This window comes from Apium graveolens, chromosome 10, assembly GCF_009905375.1.
Source record: "Apium graveolens cultivar Ventura chromosome 10, ASM990537v1, whole genome shotgun sequence".
Taxonomy (NCBI): Eukaryota; Viridiplantae; Streptophyta; class Magnoliopsida; order Apiales; family Apiaceae; genus Apium; species Apium graveolens.
This window is the reverse complement of record NC_133656.1, coordinates 165,912,797-165,925,224: the sequence shown is the minus strand read 5'-3', so window position 1 is coordinate 165,925,224 and position 12,428 is coordinate 165,912,797.

Genomic DNA, 12,428 nt, shown 5'->3' with positions numbered 1-12,428 from the left:
GCCACACCACAGTTTCTCAACAAACTGTGATTGTTAATAAGGAAATTAGCTCATTTCTAGTTTCATCCTCCCAAAAGGATGTTACTATTGAAACAAGCTCTCATCCAGGAGCACAGGCCAAGAGGGGTAGGGACACTAGTTCACCACAAACTTATGCTAGAAAGAAAAGATCAAAAACCCTAGAGGATGCACAGGGAACACACACAGTGCAAACTGGTGCTAAAGACCCAGTCACTGCACCTTCTCAAAGTCAGATTGATGTGGCTCCAATAAATGTGGAGTCACAACCAAAATCCTTAACAATTGAAGCACCTGAAACACCAAATTCACCCACACATTCACTGGATGTTGACATGATCAATACATTACTTCCAAATTCTCCATCTTTAACTCTTTTGGAGAAGCTAAAAATCCAAGCAAGTGAGCATCATCTTTTGGATAATTTGTTGGCTCACTTTCCATTTCTTTCTGAGTCTGTTGAGACATCTGTGCCCAAATTTTCATCAATCTGCACAGAGTCTACAATAGTCTATACTCCAAACTCATTCATTTCTTCTTTTTCGATGGATATTCATCATCCGTCGAGTAGTGATTGTATCCCAACGGATAAGCCTAACAGCAGTCATCCGTCAGATAGCCATACTACTGTCCCGATGGATATTCATCATCCGTCGGGAGTCTCTGCACAACTTCAAATTTCTTCAATTCTTACAAGTGCAGAAGACTTAGTGATAGTGCAATCACTCTTAGGACTGAGGGAAGAGAGTGAATTGAGTGAGAGTCTGGGTTGCTCCTAGGAAAAAGGAGAGAAAATGAGTCAACAAATGCAGTCATGTTGTGAATATGTTGTGTACTTGATGATTACCTAAACAATACATCTAAGTAAATTTTACTTAGTGAAATAATGTAGCACTCGACGGATAAGAATTATAGTCCCGACGGATAACTCGTTTTAGTCCCGACGGATGAGTAACTTATTATCCATCGAGTGAGTAGCTTATGTAATAATAAGTTTGTAGCATAGTGTTGTATGCACCTTTGTATAGAATCTGTAGTAGTATATAAGTCATGTTGACTTTAACTAGATATGCAGAATAGGTTGATTAACTGTACATAAGCAATGTCTTGTAATTCTGTATAAGTGAAATGAAGTCAAGTGCCAAAATAGCTATCAACGGATGCTTAACAAAGCTTCGACGGATGATCAAATGATTTTCAACGGATGTTTAAAATAGCAGTCGACGGATGATCAAGTAAGTCATCGACGGATGATCTGAAAGTCGACGGATGATCATATCAAGATTCAAACATCAGTTGAACAGTGAAAGCTGACACACAGCCGTCGAGTTGGATACAAACACACTGTGGAAGCCCATTAACTGGGTAATAGAGGACGAAAAGCAGCAAAGATCAAGACTGTTAGATTTTATATTTATTCAGTTCTTTTGACTTTGTAATCTTGGTAATATATAAACTAAGAGAGTAGCAAATAGAAAAATAACTAAGAGAGCTAAGAAACAAACACAGAGAAATCTTTGTAAGCACTATCTTTAGCATTTCCTGTGTTCGTAGTAGTTCTATTTTGTATAAGCAGCTGTGAGCATTTCTGCACACAGAGTCCTCTCGATATATTAAATATATCTCTGGTGGAATTGTTTAAATCCACCAGAAAGTTTTTAAAGACTCTTGTTTTTAATTACTCTTGTTTTGATTCATTAAAGTTTATATTCCGCATTGTGCTAATCAAAACAAATATATCTATAATCGAGTTGAACATTTTTATTTCAAGAAAAAGTTCAAGAATTCCATTCAACCCCCCTTCTGTAATTCTTGCTATATTGTTAAGGGACTAACAATTGGTATCAGAGCAGGCTCTTAATCTACAAAGAGTTTAAAGATCAAAACAATACAGCAAGATGAACAAGATAGATGTTGGAGTCAAGATTCCTTTTCTTGATAAAGATAATTACCATCATTGGAAGGTAAAGATGCATCTTCATATGCTTTCTCAAGATGAGGCCTATGTGGACTGCATAGAAAGAGGCCCTCATGTTCCAATGAGAGCTGCAACAGGAAATGAACCATCTGTTCCAAAGCCAAGGCATGAATGGTCTGAACCTGATCTTGAACAAGTCAGGAAAGATAAAAAGGCCATGAACATTCTGTTCAATGGTGTTGATGCAGATATGTTTGATAACATCATCAACTGCAAGACTGCCAAGGAAGTTTGGGACACAATACAGATAATCTGTGATGGTACTGAGCAAGTAAGAGAAAATAAAATGCAGCTCCTGATTCAGCAATATGAGCATTTTCACAATGAAGAAAGTGAGTCACTCACTGACATTTTTAGTAGATTCCAAAAGCTACTAAATGCTCTTAAATTGCATGGAAGAGTCTATCAGACTAAAGACTCCAATCTGAAATTTCTCAGATCTCTTCCAAAGGAATGGAAACCAATGACAGTCTCATTGAGAAACTCTCAAGATTATAAGGAGTTTACTTTGGAGAGACTGTATGGCATTCTGAAGACCTATGAGCTTGAAATAGAGCAGGATGAAAGAATGGAGAGAGGAAAGAAGAAAGGAGGATCCATTGCACTAGTGGCTGAACTGGAAAAGGAGAAGGAAGTGAAGATGCAAGCTGTGGAATCAACTTCAAAGGCCTGTGAAAGCAAGGGTAAAGGGCTAGCTGCAGAAAGTGAAGATTCTTTGAGTCAAGATGACATGGAGGACATTGATGAGCACCTAGCATTCCTTTCAAGAAGATTTGCTAAGCTCAAGTTCAAGAAGAACTTTGGAGCTGCCAAGCCAAATAGAAACATGGTGGATAAGTCAAAATTCAAGTGTTTCAAATGTGGCTTGGCAGGGCATTTTGCAAATGAGTGTAGAAAGTCAGATTCCAGTAAGAAGAGATTTGAGTCTGTGGATTATAAGCAAAAATACTTTGATCTACTCAAACAAAAGGAAAGGGCTTTTATTACACAAGAGAATGACTGGGCAGCTGATGGTTTGGATGAAGATGAGGATGTCAGCTATGTCAATCTAGCCCTTATGGCCAAATCTGATGAAACAGAGACAAGTTCCTCAAGCAATCAGGTAATTACTACAAACCTTGCACATTTATCTAAAGCTGAGTGTAATGATGCAATAAATGACATGTCTACAGAACTGTATCATTTGCGTGTTACACTTAAGTCCCTCACTGAAGAAAATGCTAAAATCAAAGAAAATAACTTGTTTTTGAGTGAGAAGAATAATGTGCTTGAGTCTCAGTTTGTTGAGTTTGAGAAACTAAAAATTGAGTGTAGAATTGCTAAGGAGAAATTAACTGAGTCCTTGAAAAAGGAAGAAATTTTAAAGAAGCAGCTTGATCATGAACAGGAGGTGATTAAAGCATGGAAAACATCCAGAGATGTTCATGCTCAAATCACCAAGGTTCAAGGAATTGAGTCCTTTTGTGATGAAGCCTGGAAAAAGAATAAGGAGAAACTAGAACCTATTTTGGTAGATGGATTGCTGACAGATGTCTCGACGGATGATGAGGACTATCAATCGGATAATAAAATGTGTTATCCGTCGAATGATAAAAATCCTAATCCGTCGGCTGTGAGCAAACCCATTAGCAAAGCCAAATTAACCAAGCTAAATGAAAAGTATGGGTCTGTTTCCAGAACTTTGTTTCAGGGGAGTCAAGTCAAGCCAAGAAAGGGAAGAAGGCTAATGTTGGTCACATGACTGTCAAACATTTGAGTGACAGACTTGAGAAGATAGAGGTAAAAACAGAGACTAAAAGGAAAAACAATAGGAATGGTAAAGTAGGGATTAACAAACATAATAACTACACACCTGACAAATATGCTCCTAGAAAAATCTGTGTCAAATGTGGTAGTGTAAATCATTTGTCTGATAATTGCAAATCTGCCATGCCTACTCCCATATCTGTTCAACCTCAATTCTCTAACATGAATGTCATGCCTCCTATGCCTGTTAATGCTATGCCTACACAAAACATGAATGCACAGTTTGCTAACATGCCATTTACACCTAATCCATATCATGCTGCATACAATGTGCCTCAAATGCCATTTAACATGCCTTACTGGAATAACATGTTTGCACCAAGCATGCCATTTCCTGTTAGCCATAACATGCATAATAATTTTGTTGCATCTAGTGGTTTCAAAGGCCCAACCCAAATGACTAAGGAAGAATCTGAAATTCCTAAGTCAAATGAGTTAAGACCTAAGAAACAGAAGAAGAAAGCTAACAAGGCAGGACCCAAGGAAACTTGGGTACCAAAATCAACTTGATTTGATTTTAATGTGTGCAGGGAAACAGAAGGAATCTTTGGTACTTGGATAGTGGTTGTTCAAGACACATGACTGGTGATTCTACCATGCTCAAAGAGTTTGAAGAGAGAGCTGGCCCAAGTATCACTTTTGGAGATGACAGCAAAGGTTATACTGTGGGATATGGCTTGATTTCAAAGGACAATGTCATCATTGAAGAGGTTGCCTTAGTGGATGGTCTCAAACACAATCTGTTGAGTATCAGCCAGCTTTGTGATAAAGGCAACTCAATAACCTTCAACAAAGAAACCTGTGTTGTGATTAATAATCAAAACAACAAAGTGGTTCTCACTGGTGTGAGAAGAGGAAATGTGTATCTAGCTGACTTCAACTCAACTAAAGCAGAATCTGTAACTTATCTTCTCAGTAAAGCAAGTCAAGATGAAAGTTGGCTATGGCACAAGAAGCTATCCCATTTGAACTTCTAGACCATGAATGAGCTGGTAAAGAAAGAGCTGGTTAGAGGCATTCCTCTGGTGGAGTTTACAAAGGATGGACTGTGTGATGCCTGCCAAAAAGGGAAGCAAATTAAAGCATCTTTCAGGAAGAAACTTGATTCAGCAATTGAAGAACCTCTGCAACTGCTTCACATGGATTTGCTTGGACCAGTCAATGTATTGTCAATCTCAAAGAAAAGATTTTGCCTAGTAATTGTAGATGATTTCTCAAAGTTCTCTTGGACCTATTTCCTAAAGTCCAAAGATGAAGCTAGTGAAATCATCATCAATCACATAAGGCAAGTTAACAATCATCCTGATTTCAAAGTTAGAAGAATCAGGAGTGACAATGGAACTGAGTTCAAGAACTATGTCATGAGAGCATTCTGTGAGGAAAATGGGATCTTGCATGAGTTTTCAGCAGCAAGGACTCCACAACAGAATGGAGTAGTGGAAAGAAATAATAGATCTCTTATTGAAGCTGCAAGGACAATGCTTGAAGAATCAAAATTACCAACATATTTCTGGGCTGAAGCTGTCAACACTGCATGCTACACTCAGAACATCTCTCTGATTAATCAAGAAAAATGCAAGACACCTTATCAATTGTTCAAAAACAAGAAGCCAACTCTGAACTTTCTTCATGTCTTTGGCTATAAATGCTATATTCTGAGAAATTAAACTGATCAAAATGGGAAGTTTGATGCTAAAGCAGATGAAGGAATTTTTGTTGGATATGCTGTTGGTAAAGCATATAGAGTCTACAATCTAAGAACCAACATTGTTGTTGAATCTATACATGTTGTGTTTGATGATAAAAAGATTGAAGGACTAAAAGATGGAGATTACCATGAGAGCCTCAAATTCGACAATGTTGAGATGGTCAGTGATGAAATTGATGATGAGAGTGATCAAGAAAAAGTGTCTAAGGATAATGCGGACAAATCTACTACAAATGAAGCACAAAACTTAACATCCGTCGAGTTACATAATGCTTCATCCGTCGGAAGGCAATCTGTATTATCCGTCGGAAGACAACCTGCCTCATCCGTCGATACTCAAAATTCACCATTCGTCGGGTTATCAAAAGGAGCAGGAAGTCAAGGCAGATCACCCATAGAAAGCACCCCAATCTCAAATCAAAGATCCATAAACTCAGAGGGAGTTTCTAGCAATCAAAACTCAATCACACATCAAGACAACATTGAGGTCTCTTCATCTAGGGCTAATCTACCTCAACCAAGAAAATGGACAAAAGATCACCCCTTTGAACTGATTATTGGTGATGTTTCTTCCAGAGTTCAAACCAGGAGAGCAACTCAAGAAGAATGTCTATACAGCAGCTTCATGTCTAAGGAAGAACCAAAGAAGGTAGAAGAAGCCTTATTAGATCCTGATTGGATTTTAGCTATGCAAGAGGAGCTAAACCAATTTGAAAGGAATAAAGTATGGAAGCTGGTACCCAAGCCTAAAGGAAAGAAATTAATAGACACCAAATGGGTATTCAGAAACAAGATGGATGAAAATGGCATAGTAGTAAGGAACAAAGCAAGATTGGTTGCTAAAGGCTATTGTCAGCAAGAAGGGATAGATTTTGATGAAACATTTGCTCCTGTTGTAAGTCTTGAAGCCATCAGAATCTTCTTAGCCTATGCAGCCTATGCCAATTTCAAAGTCTATCAAATGGATGTCAAAAGTGCCTTTCTGAATGGAGATTTGGAGAAAGAAGTGTATGTAAGTCAACCTCCTGGCTTTGAAGATCCAAATTTCCCAGAGTATGTCTATTATCTACTGAAAGCACTTTATGGACTGAAGCAAGCACCTAGAGCCCGGTATGATACTTTATCAAAGTTCCTTTTGGAAAGTCACTTCACAAGAGGTACTGTAGATAAAACTTTATTTTTCAGAAATGTGAATGGCTCTAACATACTTGTTTAAATTTATGTAGATGATATTATTTTTGGCTCTACAGATGAGAAACTTTGTAAAAAGTTTGCCAAACTGATGCAAAGCAAGTATGAAATGAGTATGATGGGAGAACTAACTTACTTTCTTGGTTTACAAGTTAAGCAAGTTAGTGATGGAATATTCATAAGTCAAACTAAATATATTTTTGATCTTTTAAAGAAGTTTGATCTAATGGATTGCACATCTGCAAAAACTCCCATGGCCACTGCAACTAAGCTTGAACTAAACACTACTGAAAAGTCTGTGGACATTTCAAGTTATAGAGGCATGGTTGGCTCACTTCTGTACTTAACAGCCAGTAGGCCAGATATAATGTTTGCTACATGTTTGTGTGCTAGATTTCAGGCTGATCCTAGAGAGTCTCATTTGATAGCTATTAAAAGAATTTTCAGATATCTCAAAGGAACACCAAACCTTGGCATTTGGTATCCTAGAGATTCTGGTTTTGATCTAACTGGTTATTCAGATGCAGATTATGCAGGTTGCAGAATTGATAGAAAAAGCATAACAGGAACCTGTCAATTTTTAGGAGACAAGCTTGTGTCCTGGTTCAGTTAAAAGCAAAATTCAGTTTCTACTTCCATAGCTGAAGTTGAATATATTGCTGCTGGCAGTTGTTGTGCACATATTTTATGGATGAAAAATCAATTGCTAGACTATGGTTTGCAAGTTGAAAGGATTCCTATTTTCTGTGACAACACAAGTGCAATTGCCATCACTGAAAATCCAGTGCAACATTCAAGGACAAAGCATATAGACATCAAGTACCATTTCATAAGGGAACATGTAATGAATGGTACTGTAGAGTTATATTTTGTTCCAAGTGAGAAGCAACTTGCAGATATTTTTACCAAGCCACTGGATGAATCCACCTTTTCTAGGTTGGTAAGTGAGTTAGGTATGCTTAATTACTCTTGAATTTATCTGTATTATTCTTGCAATTTGTAAAGAAGCCAGAAATTTAGTTGATTTTTAGTCTTGGATGAAATTTTGGCTAAGTCAAAATTTGTATCTCGACGGATGACCATTATCCATCGGGTTGAGTCATCCGTCGATATACAAATTGTAAATAAAAATCAATTACTTTTCTGGAATATTTTAAAGCTCGACGGATAACATTTTATCCTCATCCGTCGAAGTATCTAAATCTGAACCGTTAATTCCCTGAACATTATCCATCGAGTATACTTATAGTTTATAAGCATTACATGACGGATAATGGGTGGAATTTTTAAAGCTTATTTTAAAACGGTCGTTTTAGGCAATTTCTATTGGGCAATTTACTTCTCTTTATTATTTTCATCCATTGAGTCTGAGCAAAGTATAAAAGCCTATTTCATTCTAATCATTTTCTTTTATCATTCTCAAATTCAACTGTGTTATTTCATTCTCTCTCAAGCAAAAATCCTCTTTCTCTTCAAGCTTTTCTTCTCTAACAATGGCACCCGTAGTAAAGATCATGTCACAGACTGGGTTCATCTATGAGAAGAACAACTTCACTGCCTTGGTCAATAAGGGGATTCAGCAATCTGAAGACTATCATAAGATAATGGACTTCGTGAAGAACTGCAAGTTAAGTTTTGCTATGCTGGAATCACCCACAATTTATTGTGAAGTTGTTGAGGAAATGTGGACAACAGCAATCTACAACTCTACTGACAAAACCATCACTCTGACCATCAAAGGTAATGATTTCTGTATCAATAGTGATGTAATAAAAGCATGTTTCAAGATTCCTGATGATAATGTAACTGCACCACACACTGACACTGATATTGTCAATATGCATAATTCCATTCATTATGCACTTCCTACTACAAAACTAAGTGAAATTAGAAGACTAGGTCTTAGGAAGGAATGGAGTTACTTGTGTGATGTAGTAACTAAAGTCTTTTCTAGAAAAATCAGTAATTTTGATTCTGTGAACATTTCCATGCTTAACATGCTATACATGCTAGTTACAGACAAATATTATAATTTCAGTGACCTTGTTGTGTATGAGTTAGGTTTTAAATTAGGTGACTTAGCCAAAAGAGGAAAGAATATTTACTATGCTAGATTTTTTATGCTTTTGGCTAACCATCTTTGTCAAGAGATTGAACTTGAGAACCCAAACAACAAATTAGCTTGTTGGGTTCAAGAGAGAAGAATCATTGCAGATTTGAACAGAGCCAACCATCACAAGGATGTGCCAATGTTCTATTTTCCTGTAATGCTGACACCTCAGGTAAGTAAGGTAAGTTTATCCATACCCTCAACTATTCCAATCTCTTCTATTTCTTTGACTTCAGGCATAGTTATGGCAATTGTGAAAATGACCAAACAGTTGCCTGCCAAAGCTGCCAAAACAACTGCAATTCCCAAATCCAAATCAAAGAAAACCCCCTCTGGTATCTCTCAAAAGGTACCAGTTGAAAAATCTACCAAAGCCAAAGAGGGGAGTGTGAAGGAGGGTAAGATAGGTGAGGGAAGGGGTGAACATCAAAGAAACCCCAAGGATAAGGTTGGAGAGATGAGTGAATCCCAGCCTAGCCACACTGCAGTTTCCCAACAAACTGCAGTGCTTAAAAAGGACAGAAGCTCACTTCTAGCTGCATCCTCCCAAAAGGATGTGGCTATTGAACAAAGCTCTCATCCAAGAGCACAGGCCAAGAGGGTTAGGGACACAAGCTCACACCAAACTTACACTAGAAAGAAGAAATCCAAAACAACTGGGGATGCACAGGGCACACAATTAGTGCAAACTGGTGTTAAAGACACAGTCCCTGCACCTTCTCAAATTCAGATTGATGTGGCTCCAATAAATGTGGAGTCACAGCCAAAATCTCTCATTATAGAAGCCACTGAAACACAATACTCACCAACCAACTCACTGGAAGTGGACATGATAAACACTTCAATTCCTGATTCCCCTTCTTTAACTCTGTTGGGGAAGCCAAAATCCAGTGCAAGTGAGCATCATCTTTTAGATAATTTGTTGGCTCACTTGCCAATTCTTTCTGATTCTATTGTGACATCTGTGCCTCAAATAACTTCAATCAACACAGAGTCAACAATAGTTTCTCTTCCCACCTCATTCATTTCCACTCTCTCGATGGATATTGCACATCCGTCGAGTAGTGATTGTATCCCGACGGATAAGCTTAACAGCAGTTATCCGTCGGATAGCTTTACCACTCACCCGACGGATATCACTTATCCGTCGAGTATCTCTGCACAACTTCAAACTTCAATAATTTCAAGTGCAGAAGATTTGGTGGTAATACAATCACTCTTAGGACTGAGAGAGGAGAGTGCATTGAGTGAGAGGCTGGGTTGCTCCCAGGCAAAAGGAGAGGAAAAGAGTGAATCTCAGCAATCCATTCATTCAGGATTGGCAAAAGTGAGTGAGAGGAGTCCCACCTTAGTAGGTGAAGGTGAGGGTGTGAGGGTGGGGAGCCAGGGTGAGACCCTGATGCAACAAAAGAGAGAACATGAGAGAAAAGCAGGTACTGGAGAAATAAGGATGGAACCGGCCATTGCTAGTGAGTCAATGATTGTGGATGATGCTGAAAAGGAAAGACAATTTCAGCAACATTACAAAGCTGTAATTGATAACATTTCCTTGGATGCTGACACTTTTACTCACCCTGTTTCAGCCTATCAACTGTTGGTTGCTCAGGGCAATGTGGAGGTAAAGCAGACTTTGCACTTAGTGCAGACCACAGAATCTCTTCAAAGAGATAAAGCTGCTGTAAACAGGATGCCTTCTCAAGCTGGAGAGCCATCTGAAGAATTTGGAGTAAATTCTGATGATGATGACTCTAGTTCTTTGAATGGTAGCATGAACTTAGGGGGAGCTGAAGGCCCAAGTTCTGCTTTAAGTTTACCTGAATGGGCATGGGTAAAGGAATTTACACCAGGACAATTTGAGGTGTCTTTGGTAAAACAAGTAACAGCTATTCAGCAAGCCCTTCAGAAAGCTTTAGATGCTGGTACCAAGGCTGTTCTTAAAGCTCATCTAGACTCTTTGCACTTAATGAAGATCCAACACTCAAGACAGAATATCAGTGTGGATGAATTGAAAAAGGAGATAGCTGACTTAAAGACATACAACTCTGAGAAGCTGGATTCAATAATGCCATATGGTACCATGCATGATCTATTACTAAGGTTGAGAAGAGAATCAGATTCTGACAAGAAGATAGCCAAGCTGGAGACCAGAGTTCAAGTTATTGAGAATTCAGTGGCTCTACTTCTTCAAAATCAACAGACTCAGACAAATCTTCTCATGCAACTGGCTAAAGCACAAGGCCTAACTCCTCCACTTGATGATAACAAAAAGGGGGAGAGAGAATCAAGTAAGGGGGAGAAAGGACCAACTGAGGGGGAGAACATTTTAGTTCAAATCAGCAAAGTAATTGTACCTTCAATTACTATCTCCAAGCCACCAGTTGCAGATGGTATAGATCTTATAAATGCAGCAGCAGCAAATTTGAAAGATGCTGATAAATAAGAGTTGACTCTGATCAACTGGAAAAAGATTGATGAGGAAATACAGAAAAAGTTTCAATTAGTCAAGGAACCAGATCAGTCAGCCATCCATCACTCTCATGTCAAGCCAATCAATGTGAATGAGATGAGCATGAACTATCTGGAGAAAGGACAATCTTCCTGCATCAAGACTAAAAAGGCTGAGATAATTCTTAAACCAAGGGCAAACTATCCAAAGTCATCTTTGAAGAACCCTATGGATATTGTGTATGAGACACCCAAGCCTGATGAAAAGAAGCTTCTGTCAAGATCTATTCTCCTCTACAAAGATCCAGCTGATTCAGCCTCAAGAAAGAGAATTGCAAAGATATTCAGAAATGGGAAGGAAATTTGTGTGGTAGCTGGACATCCACAATTTGCTCATGCAAAGGAAGAAGAAAAAGTCAGATTGAAGCAGGAAAAGAGGCAAGCTGCTCTAGATGCAAAGAAGTCTAAACAAAAGAAAGAACAGTTTGCTATCTTGACCAAGCTACAGGCTGTGAACTCTTCTCAATAAATTCCCTCTCAACCAACTCAAGCTACTGAATCAAAGAAGAAGATTGAAGAACAGAAGAAATCTCCAAGAAAGAAAGAACTGGCTAAAAGAACAAAAAGAAAGTTGGATATTGTTAACAAGGAATTGGAAGATCAATTTCCAATGGAATCCACTAAAGCTGAAACTCAAGCATCAAAGCCCTCTGTGGTATTTGAAGACATAAGGGTGGTGGACCCCTACAGGAACATACATGGAGAGCCTATTGTGCCAAAGGATGAGCCAATAGAGTGGGATAAATTACCAATTCCTGACTTCAACTTGCCAATTCTCACCAAGCCAAGAAGGACAAAATCAAGGGCAGTCAAGAAAGTGAAGCTGTCACCTCTCAAATCCAAGGCAGTAGTCAAAGCTCAACTCAAGATCAACAAGGGAGACTACTTGTACTTGTGTGACATCAAAGAATTCTCAGACCTAAACCTTTATCTGGAGGAGCTGGATGACACAGAAACCTACCTGAAAGGTTGGTATTCAAGTACAAAGGAGGAAGAGAGATTCAGTGGCCTCTTCACAGGATACTTCAAGAAAGCCAAGCTGTGTTGATCAAAGTCTATTCATCCTTCAAGAAAAACTTTGGGTTTAATGTAACTGCAAGAAGATTAGTATT